The sequence below is a fragment of the Gobio gobio genome, assembly GCF_949357685.1.
Source record: "Gobio gobio genome assembly, chromosome: 8".
NCBI classification, from domain to species: Eukaryota; Metazoa; Chordata; class Actinopteri; order Cypriniformes; family Gobionidae; genus Gobio; species Gobio gobio.
This window is the reverse complement of record NC_137114.1, coordinates 54,966,301-54,982,567: the sequence shown is the minus strand read 5'-3', so window position 1 is coordinate 54,982,567 and position 16,267 is coordinate 54,966,301. Positions and strand designations below refer to the sequence as shown.

At 41.2% G+C, this 16,267-nt stretch overlaps 1 pseudogene across 1 annotated transcript in view; it reads left to right on the top strand.

Annotated features, from left to right (window-relative positions):
- The window catches only part of LOC307130044 (protein NLRC3-like), an 86,876-nt pseudogene extending 75,744 nt beyond the window's left edge, over positions 1–11,132 (top strand). The window contains exons 7-8 of the transcript in view: positions 9,682–9,855; positions 10,182–11,132. The product of the transcript in view is annotated as a protein NLRC3-like (transcript). The remainder of the gene's footprint in view (positions 1–9,681; positions 9,856–10,181) is intronic.
- The last annotated feature ends 5,135 nt before the right edge of the window (positions 11,133–16,267 follow it).

Genomic DNA, 16,267 nt, shown 5'->3' with positions numbered 1-16,267 from the left:
TTCCAACGAGAGACGAGAGACTGCTGCATTATCTGCCTTACAGAAACTTGGATGTCTGCTGAGATTCCAGATTCGGCCATCGAAACCACGGGGTTCTCCGTGCATCGGATGGACAGAGTAAAAGATCTCTCAGGGAAAAACAAAGGCGGGGGTGTATGTTGTATGATCAACAGATCCTGGTGTGATCAGAGGAACGTACATTCTATCAAGTCTTTCTGTTCTCCTGATCTGGAATTTCTCACGGTTCTGTGTCGACCATTCTGGCTACCGAGGGAATTCACAGCGGTCATCATCACAGCTGTGTATATTCCCCCACAAGCCGACACAGACCAGGCACTAAAGGAGCTGTATAGGACAGTGAGTGAGCAGGAAACCGCGCATCCTGAGGCTGCGTTTATTGTGACCGGGGACTTTAACAAAGCCAACTTCAAGCGCATTGCACCTAAATACCATCAACATGTTAGCTTCAACACGCGAGGGAACCGTGTTTTGGATCATTGCTACTCTCCCTTCCGGGATGGTTACAAATCCCTCCCGCGCCCACCATTTGGCAAATCGGACCACTCTTCCGTTCTCCTTCTGCCCGCTTACAGGCAGAGACTGAAACAGGAAGCACCCGCCCTCAGAACCATCCAGTGCTGGTTGGACCAATCAGACTCTATGCTACAAGACTGTTTTGATCACGCGGACTGGGAGATGTTCCGGTCGGCCTCTGATGACGACATCGAGGTCTACGCTGATAGTGTAACGTGTTTCATCAGGAAGTGCGTAGAAGACGTTGTTCCGACCAAAACAATTCGGCTGTACCCTAACCAGAAGCCGAGGCTAAATGGGGATGTTCGCGCGGCACTCAATGCGCGGACCTCCACTTTTAACTCCGGTAATGCGGAGGAGCATAAACAAGCAAGTTATGCCCCCCGGAAAACCATCAGAGCAGCAAAATGCCGGTACAGGGACAAGATTGAAGGACAGTTCAACACCACCGACTCTAGAAGCATGTGGCGGGGAATTAACACCATCACGGACTATAAAGGGAACACAAACTCCACCATGAACACCGCTGCCTCTCTCCCGGACGAGCTGAACACCTTCTATGCTCACTTTGAGGGAACTAACACCGCCCTCGCGGAGAGAGAGCTCGTGGCTGAAGATGCAGAGGTTTGTGCACTCTCTGTATCTGTAGCGGATATAACCCGATCCTTCCGGCGGGTAAACGTCCGTAAAGCCGCGGGTCCAGACGGCATTCCGGGCCGCGTCATCAGAGCGTGCGCACACCAACTGGCTGGAGTTTTCACGGACATTTTTAACCTGTCCCTCTCCCTGTCTGTGGTCCCCATATGCTTCAAAACGTCCACCATTGTGCCTGTACCGAAGCAGTCAAAAATCATCTGCTTAAACGACTGGCGTCCTGTTGCTCTGACCCCCATCATCAGCAAATGCTTTGAGAGAATAATCAGAAACCACATCTGCTCTGTTCTCCCCCCCTCACTGGACCCACTGCAGTTTGCATACCGCAAAAACCGCTCCACTGATGATGCCATTTCATCTACAATTCACACTGCTCTCTCCCACCTGGAAAAGAGGAACACATATGTGAGAATGCTGTTTGTAGACTACAGCTCAGCATTCAACACCATTGTGCCCTCCATACTTGACGGAAAACTCCGGGCTCTAGGCTTAAACAGCTTGCTATGCAGCTGGATCCTGGACTTCCTGTCAAACAGACGCCAGGTGGTCAGAATGGGCAGTAACATCTCCTCATCACTGACTCTCAACACTGGAGCCCCTCAGGACTGTGTTCTCAGCCCACTCCTGTACTCCTTGTACACACATGACTGTGTGGCAACCCACAGCTCCAACACCATCATCAAGTTTGCTGATGATACGACGGTGGTAGGTCTCATCACTGACAATGATGAAACGGCCAACAGAGAGGAGGTGCACACTCTGACACGATGGTGTCAGGAGCACAACCTCTCCCTCAACGTCAGCAAGACCAAGGAGCTGGTGGTCGACTTCAGGAGGAATGAGAGAGAACACCGCCCCATCACCATCAATGGAGCACCGGTGGAGAGAGTCAGCAGCTTCAAGTTCCTCGGTGTCCACATCACAGAGGAACTCTCATGGTCTGTCCACTCCGAGGCCGTTGTGAAGAAGGCTCATCAGCGCCTTTTCTTCCTGCGACGACTGAGGAGGTTTGGAATGAACCGCCACATCCTCACACGCTTCTACACCAGCACCATAGAGAGCCTGCTGACTGGCTGCATCACCACCTGGTATGGCAACAGTACCGTCCGCAGCCGCAAAGCCCTGCAAAGGGTAGTGCGCACGGCCAGCTGCATCATCGGAGGTGATCTTCCCTCCCTCCAGGACATTTATGCCAGGCGGTGTGTGAAGAGAGCTCAGAGGATCATCAAAGACTCTAGCCACCCGAGCCATGGGCTGCTCTCACTGCTGCCATCAGGCAGGCGGTACCGCAGCATCAGAACACGCACCAGCCGACTCCAGAACAGCTTCTTCCCACAAGCAATTAGACTCCTTAACTCTTGATCCATCAGGATCATAACACACTGGACAGAATATCACTCAGCACAACCCACTGTAGATACACACACATTATATACACATTATTTATCATATAGCGTATCTATTGTACATCGGATTTCTATTTGTGAATAATACTGTATACTGTACATTGTATATTATTATTATAGCTTAATGTATATTGTTTAATGTATGTTTAGTGTATATTGTTTAAAGTATATGTATATTGTAAGTATGTGTATATTGTTTAAAGCGTGAGAACTACCTCACATTGTGTAAATTATTTATTGTTTATTGTACTGTATACTGTGCTGTGAGTAATTGTGGGCGCATCAGATGTGTAATCTGATGTTGCTTTAAATGTTGTACATGTCATGTCATGACTGCTATGTTGGTCGGAACTGCACCTAAGAATTTCACCTGCTGTTGCAATTGTGTATATGGTTGAGTGACAATTTGAGAGCGAGAGACGCAAGTGAGTGACAGAGAGATGGAGGGAGAGCAGGGAAAGGAAATGCAGCTGAACATTTTAAAGAAGCGTTAAAAAAATGAGTCTATGTGTGGGAAACACTGTGATTGATTGGTTATTATTTTCAACAGAAATGCCCTTGATTGACTACAATACTCAACGCTGTAAAATCATGTTGTACTGTCGTGTGATCCAAATAAAATGACCAGAAAAATTAACGTTGTCTTTTCTTTATCTCTCCCCAGAATAAAATGCTACTGTAAAGCCTAATCGAAGTCAATGCACATATTGTGTTAATATTTGGCAGAAATCGCTGCAAATACAGTGAAACTGCTGTCTGTTCTGCTTAATCTTATTCAAACAGATTGACAGCGCGGAGTTGTTTAGAACTATTGAGAGCTCTATGGCTCTAGTCAGCACAATATGGCCGTTATCTGATTGGCTTAAGTAGACGGTGGGGGGAGTCCACCTATTTGTGGATTTGTGTGAGTGTAGACGCTAGAAATGTTTCAAAATCCACGCGCTGTGCTGCGATTTACAAATGTGCCAGAAGAGATCCACCAATGCAGAGGAAGCGATTCACAAATGAATGCAAGGCAGAGTTGTGTTTGTGACTCGCTTGTTCAGACTTACCCTCCAGGAGCTTACGTTCTGCCAGTGAATGACTCCTTGTGGTGCCATACCAAAGAGCCATGAAATCACTCTCACGGACCTTTTCCTGGACCGCCCCCACCTGGTGGAATGACCTGCCCATCTCAATTCCAGCAGCCGAGTCTGTAGCCATTTTCAAAAAACAGCTGAAGACACATCTCTTCCAGCAGCACCTGACCAATCAAGAATAGCACTTATCATTCTATTTATTTTCTGTCTGTCTAATTTATTTTAAAAAAGATTAAAAAAGTTCTGTCCTGTGTGTTCTGTGCTAGATTAACTGAGTCTTGTTACAGCACTTGCATACTGTTGCCCTTGACTGTTCTAGCTGCTCTTATTGCTCTCATTTGTAAGTCACTTTGGACTAAATGTAAATGTAAAAACATATGTGTGGATATTTTTTCATTCACAAATGTCATTCTATTTATTTGTGAATTTATTTAATTTTTGTGAATCTCTTTACATTTATTTGTGGATAATAATCTATTTGTTTGGAATAACGCAACAAATCTACCCCCATAACAGACACACACACACACACACACACACACACTCTCTCTCTCTCTCTCTCTCTCTCTCTCTCTCTCTCTCACTCTCTCTCTCTCTCTCTCTCTCTCTCTCACACACACACACAGTCACACATTTTAACAATTAATTTAAGTCCACTTAAAAGAAATGATTTACAGGGGCATAAACATTATAGGTGCAGTTAAATACATGTACACAATCATGGCCCAGTGGCACACACAGATCTTCTCACACACACACACTCACTCACTCACTCACTCACAAACTCACTCTCACACACACACACACACACACACACACACACACACACACACACACACACACACACACACACACACACACACACACACACACACACACACAGTCACTCTCTCACACACACACACACACACACACACACACACACACACACAGTCACTCACACACACACACAGTCACCCACACACACACACAGTCACTCACACACACAGTCACTCTCACACACACACACAGTCACTCACACACACACACACAGTCACACACACACACAGTCACACACACACACACACACACACACACACACACACACACACACACACACACACACACACACACACACACACACAGAACAGACCACTGAGACACACACACACAGACAGAGAACATGATCTCACATCTGTCCGCTAACACACCAGATGTTGTTGGTTAATGAGGAGCTCAGTGTTCATTCATGCACCTTTGACTCATGGAGGAAGCCTTCATGACGGCTCTCAAACTCGCCGCCCATTTTTTGTGGCCCCTACTTGACATCAGAGTTTAGTGTTAGTGCGGCCTGTGCGTTGTTCTGAAAGAGCCGTCGTTACGTCAGTGGTCTGTAGGCCTGTCACGATAATCAATTTTGCTGGACGATAAATTGGCCAAGAAATTATTGCGACAAAACGTTGTTCTGAGACCATTTTCATCTAAAATAATGATAATGGCGTAATAATGCAGGCGCACCTTTTCAACGATCAATAAACTTTTATTTCTAAAGACTATTTAAAGGTCCCATGGCATGAAATTTTCATTTTATGAGGTTTTTCAACATTAATATGAGTTCCCCTAGCCTGAATATTGTCCCCAAGTGGATAGAAATGTTGATCGGTGTAAACCCGAGTTCTGGCTGTCTCTCTCTGCCTTTGAGAAAATGACAGGCCAGACGAGCCAATCCTGAAGTCTCCTGGTTTGACGTCCAAGCAGGAACGGTTACCTCCCTTTCCTCCGCCCAGAGAATCTGGCACGCCCATGCAAACGCTCGAGAGATCATTCCTTGTGAACGAGTGAATGCTGGCAGTTTCTCAGTGTTTGGATGTACAAATGAAAACAGAAGTCTTTTTTGTGATCAGTAATTTCTGATGTGTAGCTAATTATTTATTATTCGTGCACACAATGCGGCTTCTCTCTCTCCAGACAGAACGGTGTTTTCGTGTTTTCTATCTTGTGAGTCAGTGTTTTTGTACATCCTCGTCGCGTCTACCGGTTCTAAAATGTGCATACAGTCATGAGTTTCTGCTCAACATCGGCCTCACACACGCCGAAGCTCGGGCTGCACTGGCCGTTGGCCTTCAACATCCCCGACCCCCAGTACTGCATCTGGCCCACAGCGGAGGCACCAAACGCGGCGTGAGATTAAGCAGAAGGGGGGTAAGCGTGAGCATATTCGGGCTAGCCAGCCTAGCCCCACAATAAACTGGATTACATTCGATTATTGCTGTTGTGTCTTTGTTTGCGCTGTGTACTCGACGCGCGTCACTGACGCTTTTATTTTATTTTAAAAATAATGCTATTATCAACACTTACTTTTAACTCGTTCATCTCGACAGCTGTAATGGTACTTTGCATGTGTTACAAAGTTGGTAATAATGATGAAGACGGACTCGGTGTGACTGGGACTCGTGTTTATTCAGAACTCTCAGATACAAACACAATAAACTTGCACTATAAATAACTTTGTTAGCGATCGCTGAGCTCCGTCTCTGGTACGTTAGTGATGTCCGGTTCGCGAACGATCTTTCTTTTGAACCTGTTCTTTTTAGTGAACCGAATCAGTTCACCAAATCGGACTGAATCGTTCTAAACGGTTCGCGTCTCCAGTCAGCGCTGATCCATAATTTACTAAAGTTACTAACTTTCTGACATGAGTGACAGTCCCTCTGACTAGAAATAGACTAATAACCTGAAGTATATGCTGTAACTACAACAGTTCAGACATGCTGAGAACTGATGTGAAGTGAACTCAGGTCCATCCGTCTCTCTGGCAGCAGCTCGTGCCTCGTAGACCAAGTTAAACCACGCCCCCTCCGTTCATTTAAAATACAAAGATGTCAGCCAATCACAACAGTGGGCATTTTTACTGAAGTCTCACAGCAGACACGCCTCTTGAAGCAGGGCAGTCAGCCACAGGGCAAACAGCAGTATTGAAAAAATGCCTTTTATTTCTAAATTATGACATTTTATGATGTAAAAGTCAAACTAACAATATAAGTACACCTCAGGAAACATTATAAAATAATAGAAAAATGCCATGCCATGGGACCTTTAACACTGAAAACAGAAAACATTTTAAATATCCACAATAAATGAACAAAACAACCAAAACAAAAAAGCAGTGGACTCTCAGTCTGTTAACAAACAAATGGAAAACTGCAGCGGATGATTGTGTGTTAGGTAGTGCTGGGAATCCATTCATTTTAACAAATTAATCACATTTTTTCTGTAATTAATCACGATTAATACATTTTTAATATTTTGATATTGTAATAATTTCAGTTACTCTCCAAATGAATGTGGAAACAAAGACTTATCATATTTGAAATATGTGTTGTATTGTCACGTTTTTATGAATGAAGGCAAGTATCACTGATGTCTCTATGAAACATTAATGACGTTACATTACAGTTTAACTGAAAGCTGCCAATCTCAACATTTATTAGGCTTTAAAAAACAACTTTTAATTTTAGTGAACTTAAAACAATCTTTACATAAACCCATTATAATAAATGTTATATTATTTACCCATGGCCTTCCCTGTTAGACATATACAGAAATGTAATAGTTATCAAACCCCTTTCTTAACTTCATTAATAATAAATGAAATATAGATTAATCATCAATAAAGCTACACTTGTCTCTGTTCCCGTTGTTCTGTGATTAACATTAATGACAGGCATCATCATCAGTGCTGCTGTAACGTTCACAAGCTGGAGTGCCCTTGAGAGCCACCAGAGGGCACTCCACACATAAGACTATGATCACTCACAAACTACATTTCCCATAACTCACTGCCCGGACTCATCATCACTTATCACTGATCACATTCACCTGTACCTCATTCACTGATTGCATTCACCTGTGTCTCACCATCCTGTTAGTCTCTGTCTATTTATACCATGGTCATTCATTCACTCACCGCAAAGTCTTGTTTAAATGTTTACATTGCAATTCTGAGCATTCTCCTGATTTTCTTGTTTCTTGTTTTTTGATATCTTGCCCTGTTCCCTGGATTACTCTCTTGCCTCTGGTCCCTGCCTGTTTTGTTTGTTTGTTTGTTTCTTTGTTTTGACGGCCTGTCTGTGTATGACCCTTGCCTGTACTTTGGATTACGCCTCTGGATTGCCCTCAAATAAAGCTGCAATTGGATTCTCAACCCTTCTGTCTCAGAGCAGTTCGTAACAGCTGCTGTCACTTTAAGAACAGCTGTCCCGCGCATCTCATTTCCTCACAACTCTTAAAGTTCATTTAAGACGTTATTGAAGGGATTGAAAATAATCAAAGATATTTGATATTTGAAATCCAACAAAGAAATTTGCTTTACTGTTTGCTTTACTGTTATTTATACCATGGTCATTCATTCACTCACCGCAAAGTCTTGTTTAAATGTTTACATTGCAATTCTGAGCATTCTCCTGATTTTCTTGTTTCTTGTTTTTTGATATCTTGCCCTGTTCCCTGGATTACTCTCTTGCCTCTGGTCCCTGCCTGTTTTGTTTGTTTCTTTGTTTCTTTGTTTTGACGGCCTGTCTGTGTATGACCCTTGCCTGTACTTTAGATTACGCCTCTGGATTGCCCTCAAATAAAGCTGCAATTGGATTCTCAACCCTTCTGTCTCAGAGCAGTTCGTAACAGCTGCTGTCACTTTAAGAACAGCTGTCCCGCGCATCTCATTTCCTCACAACTCTTAAAGTTCATTTAAGACGTTATTGAAGGGATTGAAAATAATCAAAGATATTTGATATTTGAAATCCAACAAAGAAATTTGCTTTACTGTTGTCAACACATTTGCTTATCACAAGGACCTGGAAGACAAAAGGCAGGCCTGTAGGCCACATGAGGTGCCACACCTTTATGTGTGACAGTGGGGGAAGTTTGGTCTGATTGTTCAGTTTGAATGTTATGTGTGAGTTTGGTCTGATTGGTCAGTTTAAAAGAATACATTTGGTTTCAGTCACATGGTCAAGGAATAGATAAAGGATTGGAACTGTGGCTCTCGCTCTCTTTTCCTCTGGCTCTTGAAGTCATCTGGGCTTCTTGTCTTTGCTCTCTTCTTCTCTCTCCCCCCCTCCCCCCCCCCCTCTCTCTCTCTCTCTCTATCTCTCAGGTAACATTGTATTCATGCTGTGTACGATTAATGGTATAAGTTTATCATCTCATCCATCCATTTTGAAACTATTTTAAGTGTAACCATAACCAGATTTTGTCATTAAATCCTTTCTATTACAAATACTGTGCTAACTAGTTTTGATTTAGTATTGACTTTGAAGTGCTCCCTATTGCAATACAATATAGTCATATTATAGCAACGCTCTCCCACATATTTTGCTATTGTAACTGCGCTTATCTCCGTCGTTGGTATGAGTTGCAGTGGGTGGAAATAGACAAGAAATGTACAGTTTTCTTCCAACTTTCTGATAACGTTTCTTTAGTCTCTGGCAACCCTGTAGATTGAACCATCTACAGGAGTCCACTCTTACATTATTTAACTAATTTAAGACTCCTAATATGAGAATACTCAAAATTCTCTGTGTTGCTGTTATTGTTTGTTCATGAATGTTCGTGAATGCCTTGAGCGCTTCGCTGGTGTACGGAGAGGGATTGTGGATGAGGTAGATATAAATATCAGCAAACGCCAAATTTGGCAAGGTTTTACTAGACTTCAGTAGAGTCAGCAGTTCACTTGGCAGTAAATAAGGATCTAATCCTAAAGTACCTATTTTATTTACATATCGTTGCTTTTCGTCGGTGGTGAGGTGCGCTATTTTGGTGTGTGACATCTTTCCGCTCATCAAGCAGAGGCTACGCAAAGGTCCTAAAGATGGCGGCCGCGACAAAAAAGTCATGTGACTGAAACCCGTGAGCTAATGAGTATTTATATATATTTCATATTGACAGCATTATGTTATTTATTTATTTTTGTTTAAGTGGTCATGTTTAGCTTTGGAGATAGACTTAATGTGTGTCATTGTTCTCTACAGGTTGAGTGGTTGTGGTGTCACAGATGAAGGTTGTGCTGCTCTGGCTTCAGCTCTGAGATTAAACCCCTCACACCTGAGAGATCTGCATCTGTATGGGAATAATCTAGGAGACTCAGGAGTGAAGCTACTCTCTGATCTGAGGGATAATCCAGTTTATAAACTGGAGACACTAAGGTAACAGTAGTTTGTAACAGTTTCCATCATTATATTTTAATTTAAAGTTCAAATGGCTGTTTTACTCACTAGAAATAAAAGGAAATGTGTAGTGGAGTGTAATGATCATTTCTGCTGGTTCTGTTTCAGCTGTCCGATGTGTGAGTGACCTTTCATGACCTTTTGATTTTGTAAAGTGACTTTGAGCATCAGATAGAAGCTATATTATCATGTTTGAGAATTAATTAATAAAGCGTATCTAGTTAGTGCTCAGTTTTCTTATGAAAAGATGTGACAGACATAATGTCTCATACTGCATATGTGACTGTGTGTGTTTTTTATTTTAGGTGTTAGAGGAGAGTCTGATGTTCTGCTGATCATCTGATGGTGAATAAGGATCCACTACAGAGACTCACAGTCAACAGAATCAACAGAGACTGAAGATACAGTGACTTCACTGTTATAAATTAAGACTTAATTTAGATTTCAACGATCTTCTGACAGACCTGATGAGGCGGCAGTGAAACACCTTTTATTTCACAGCAGCCAATCACAGTTTCTCATTCACAGATGAACCATTTTATTTCTATAAACACAGTATAAACTCAAAAGGTCTGTGTTTTGTTACAGAGAGAATAATAGAGCCTGAATGTGTTTGTGTTGGACCAGCAGAGGGAGACAAAGACTAATGAAAGATTCATTTACAAACACTGGAAGCTTGAGTGTATAATCATGTTTATAATAATAGTTGTATTACAATTGTATTAATGTATTAAAGGAACACGCCTACTTTTTGGGACTTTGGCTTATTAACTGTATTCCCCAGAATTAGATAAGTCCATACATACCTATACCTGCCAACTTATCAAAAAACCTTGGAGTGAGATTTTGTCAGGGGAGATCAAAATTACGCCGCGCACGCAGCCACACAAGTTGGAGGCTCAGATATCAGAGAATTGGAATTAATTTGATGTTGTACCCACATGTATACCCTGCATTCTGGTGGTTTGTGGGGAGGCCCCAAGCTGTTGATATGAGCATCCTACTGGAGATGGACAATATTGGTTACATTCTGTGAAGCAGACATAGCTGAAGGTCCACCCCCAGGGATTTTCCGGCATTCTAGTGGATTTTGGGGTGGTCTGCTAAAGATAAGCAATACCTGAACTTATTCTGATTCATGTTCGGCATCATGACTTGTAGAGTTTTCTAGACTTGAGCTAAACATTCAACCAGAAAACTATTGTTGTGCCTAAATGACTGCCTATAGGCGTACCACAATAAAGCCTTATTCATAGACCAGTGTTTAAGGTTGATTAAGCTAGGTAGGTTGATTGATATTTTGATTAGAATGGTATTACATTCTTAACTGAATGTTGTGAATAATTGTATTCTTAAGATCACTTAATGATTTATGTTCAGCCAAAAACGACACAAGATTAGTTGGGAAAGACATTATTCTTCATGCAAAGCCTCCCACCACATGGCCCATCATAAACAAATAAAGTGCTTAAACAATACAACTTTTTCAAGCAATAAAACAGATGAATGCAATACAAAAATAACTAAAAATGAGGCATAATCAGTATCAGATGCAGATCAGGAACTGGGTAAATTTTACAGGTTTTCAACTACGGTTACTTTTTAATGTCATGTTAGCTAACACGCAATTATAATGTTTGGATCTACACAAAAACACGTAACATTTATTAGTTAATAACAGGCTTCACGGTTCTTGAATTCTTGAATTTACCAAGGACTGGAAAGTATGTGAAAACAAACATTGGTCTTAGAAAGTGCTTAAATTAAACTAAATTTCAGAGTAGTTAAAGAAGAGAAACCGACATATTTTAGCTTTTTCATTCAGGGAGTCTGCTGCCGAATTCAGATGAATGCAAAAGAAAAAACCCTATTTTTACACAGCTTACACATACACACAGTGTTGTAAATGTTAACTGTTGGATTGATAAGCTATGTGCATTCAAATAGTGTTTCTAGAATATTATATATAATCATATTTTATATTTTATCATTTTCCCTGTTCTTAATTTTTTTTTTTAATTCAGTTATGTGATGTTGATCATTTTATAAAGCTTTTTTTTATACAACGATTGCAAAAACAGGATGATTTTTGAGAATTTAAGCTTTCAAATAATACCCATAATAATTAGGCATACTTAAAACTTGGTTTGAAAAAATAGTCTATATTGGTGTTTATTAAACACATAAGCTAATTTATCACTAATTTTATAATTTATATATTTTGATTGCTGATTGGTTTACAATTTATGATTTATTTCCAACTAACTTGTTTATAATGAGTTCACTGCTTTCATTAAAAGCTGAGCAATGAGTCTGTAGGGTTTTCTGATGATAATATTAATGATGTTAAGATAATGTTAAGATCTTTAACCAGTTTTTTGTTAGCATATGCAGAATTATCTACCATTAATGATAAACTAAATCCTATAAAATCCTCTGCTTCAGTCTGTTGCAGATATATTCATACATGCATGCGTATAACTACGGTTGCAGACGCACAGGCAACATTATGTTCACAAAGCTTGTTCACGAACGGCTTTGACATTTCGAAAACGTATAGCGGCCAATAGAAAGAAACAGTCGCTAATGAGGCATCTACTTATACATATCCATGGACAGCAGCGCATAGGGTTCACAACATAGCTTACCGTCGGGGAGTTTGAAAAGAACGAATGAGTCTAGGCCCAAGATCGGAATTTTTTATTTTTTTTTCGTGAGAAATTGGATGTGTGGCGTGAGTGCGTGTGAAAACAGGCAAAACCGCGTGTCACACGGCGAAAGCGTGAGAGTTGGCAGCTCTGCATACCATTCTCATCTCTGTTCGTGCCATAACTCTGTCTGACGCACCCCCCTGCTAGCCTAGCTTAGCACAAAGACCAGAGGTATATGGCTCCAGCTAGCCTACTCAGGGCCGTTTCTAGCCACTTTGACGCCCTAGGCGAAATCCTTATGGCAGCCAAATCTTAAAAAGCAACATGGTATTACTGGTATTAATTTTAATCCTTATTAACAAATACATACACACATACCATTTTGGAACTGTAATTCTTATGAACAAATATATACAAATACAATTTGGAAACTACGTATAAAAGCTGTTCCAGTCACATGAAAGTAACAAGAATAAATATTGATTCAGTGTGGTCTTTGTTTCTCATTGACGCTTGAACTTCCCCTTTAAATAACGCAACGCTATGACCTGACACTATTAGAACTGAATGAATCGATTCAGCTTTCAACACCACCCGTAAAGATGCATTAAATTCGACAAAGCGGTTTAATAAAGGATAATAAATAGTGTGAATTAGCACATTTTATTATACTATTTTTAAATTGGCCGTTGAAGTTTTATATGGGACAATTATGGTACACACTGATCCTTTAACAATGCAAAAGCGCAAAAACACACACCTTTTAAAGGTAAGAGAAGAAAGCTTTATAGAGTCAAAATATAATAATATCATGAAATGCTAAAGTGAGTGTGGTTAGCCTTGCCTCTAAAATACACACCGAGCAATATTACACTATCTGCCCATTTCAGAGTGTGATTTCTCAACAAAATACAGATTTGTGCACTTTTTATTGTACCTGTTTTTTAATTGGCCTTTGAATTTAGCTTTATTGTGTGGTTAAAAAAAGCGTTACCTTGCCAAAGCTTTGACCGAGCTCTGATCTAATGGTGTTGAGCTCCAAATGCAAACTTTACATGCAACATTCAGACAGTAATTGACTCTGATCCAATAGTGTTAGGGGAACCAGTGGGAGCGGCAATCATATTTCATGGTGGCCGTGACACCCTTTACACACACCCCTGATATGCGTTCATTGGCGCTCCTTCAGCTGATGGCGACCGCCTAGTTCGCCTATGCCTAAAAACGGCCCTGAGCCTACTGCTCAATAAGTGACAAAATAACCCCAACATTTTCCTATTTACATGTTGTGATGTGTATAGTCACATCATGTACAAATAACAAGATTACATGAGACACAGCCATCTTATTAACGTATACACACTGGGGACTATATTCTCAGAAGGCGCAGCACTGCTCTACTTCTGCGGAGTGATTTGTGGTCACTGCTGTATTGCAGTTGTTCCCATGCTCTATGTATCCCCTGTAATGTTAGTATTATGTTGTCACGAACGCGCTCTGTCACAGTAACAAATGAGCAGTGCTAGAGGTAATTCTCTGGACTGGAGCATTTACCTTGCTAATGAATTGGAGGGGAGATGGGAAGTTTTAATTTTTGTCTGTGGGTTTGTCTGGGTCACGCTGGTTTTGTTGACAAATGCTGCTTCTCAGGTGCTGCGAGCAAATCACTCCGCAGAAGTAGAGCAGTGCTGCGCCTTCTGAGAATATAGTCCCCAGTGTGTATACGTTTATAAGATGACTGTGTCTCATGCAACCACCCTGAGTACCCTAGCAACCACCCTGAGTACCCTAGCAACCACCTGAGTACCCTAGCAACCACATAGCAAGACCTTAGCAACCACTCAGAGTACCTTAGCAACTGCATAGCAACACCCTAGCAACCATCCCAAGTACCATAGCAACCGCATAGCAACCACCTGAGTACCCTAGCAACCGCATAGCAACACCCTAGCAAACCACCACGAGTACTTTAGCAACTGCATTGCAACCACCCAGAGTACCCTAGCAACCACCCAGAATACCTTAGTAACCACATAGCAACCACCCTAGCAACCACCCTGAGTACCCTAGAAACCACCTGAATACCCTAGCCACCACATAACTGTTTTCTGATAGACTGTATTGACTTCAAACCCGTCAAACTTTAAACTGAAAATCTTCAAACTTTAAGCTTTTCAACATTTTTGATCTCAAGCCAACTCTCGACAAACTTTAATCTGGATGGGAATAATCTAGGAGACTCGGGAGTGAAGCTGCTCTCTGCTGTACTGGAGAATCCTCACTGTAAACTGGAGACACTGGGGTAAGATCATACGTGACTGACATGAAACTGAGTCTCTGTGTGTGACGAGCAGGGCTGGCGAGAGCCGTGAGAGAACGGTGCGAGGCCGGTGGCGTGATTTGCAAATGAGCGTCACCTACACGTCACACTGTGAATTTTATAATTTAATTTATTCATACATACAGTAACAAAATAGAATAGGGAATCAAACTATTGTTACATTTAGAGCTGTCATTAACGATTAATTTGGTAATCAAGTATTTGGTAGATTATTTTGACGATTAATCGAGTAATCAGATTTTTTGTGGTAATAAAAATAGACCTAAGCAAACGATGGCCTTTAAAAAAATTAAAAAGCCAGTTCATGACACCTTTAAAATAATTAATTAATGTTTGTAAGATTGTTTTATCTGTGTGGTCAGAATATGACGTCTTTAAAAGCCATCTTTACACTGCAAAGGTGGAACAGAAGCTGCATCTGAAATAGCAGAAATGTTCATTTTATAATTTGAGTAACATTAAACCGTCTGTAAATGAACATTTCTGCTATTTCAGATGCAGCTTCTGTTCCACCTTTGCCGTGTAAAGATGGCTTTAGTTATTGTTAACAGACTATATAGTATTCTGATTGATTTAAGTCATTGGTTACATTGAAGTATTTGACAAACGACAACACAGGTAATCGTTCAAAACTGCAATTATAAATGAATAAAAGGCTCCTGGAAATCAATCGCAAGGAGCCCCGTAATGGAAAAGTTCATTTCTGACCCTGGCATTGGGGAACGTCTGGCAGTCGCAGTTTGTATCGGTGTAAACTGCAGAAATTAAAACATAAACTCTGCTGTTTTTGGGGAACTCAAATAGGGCCGTTATCTTGTTAATGACTGATGGTTTTCCAGTGAGATGATGGTCAAAAGGAGGCAAAGCTGTTGTAAAATCTTCTTAGTTGCCCAGTTTTGTGTTCCTAAAGTTTGTCTCTGGCACTGCCACCTTGTGAAGTTCCTGTCAGTGTTACTGGACACTTTTATTCACTTATTTATCATTGTTGCCTCCCATTGATGTGTGTTAATCCATTGCTAGGGTCAGTGTTTTATCTGACCGTCTCACTGGTGTGTCAGCGTTTTTTTTTTTTGTATTAAACCACAGAGCTTGTCGTTAATTAGTTCAGATATGCTTTGATTTGACATTTGAACATGGATTTTATTCTTATTTTAAATACACAGACGTTTCATGGAAGGTTAGGTCATGAATATTTGCCTAAAATGAAAGTGGAAATGTGTACGGACACACTCACACACGCACACACAAACTCACCCAACAGTCAGAGACACACACACACTCACGAACAAACACGCACATACGCACTCACGGACACACACTCTCTCACACACACACACCCAAACATAAACACACACACCCAAACATAAACACACACACACACACACACAGTCACATACTC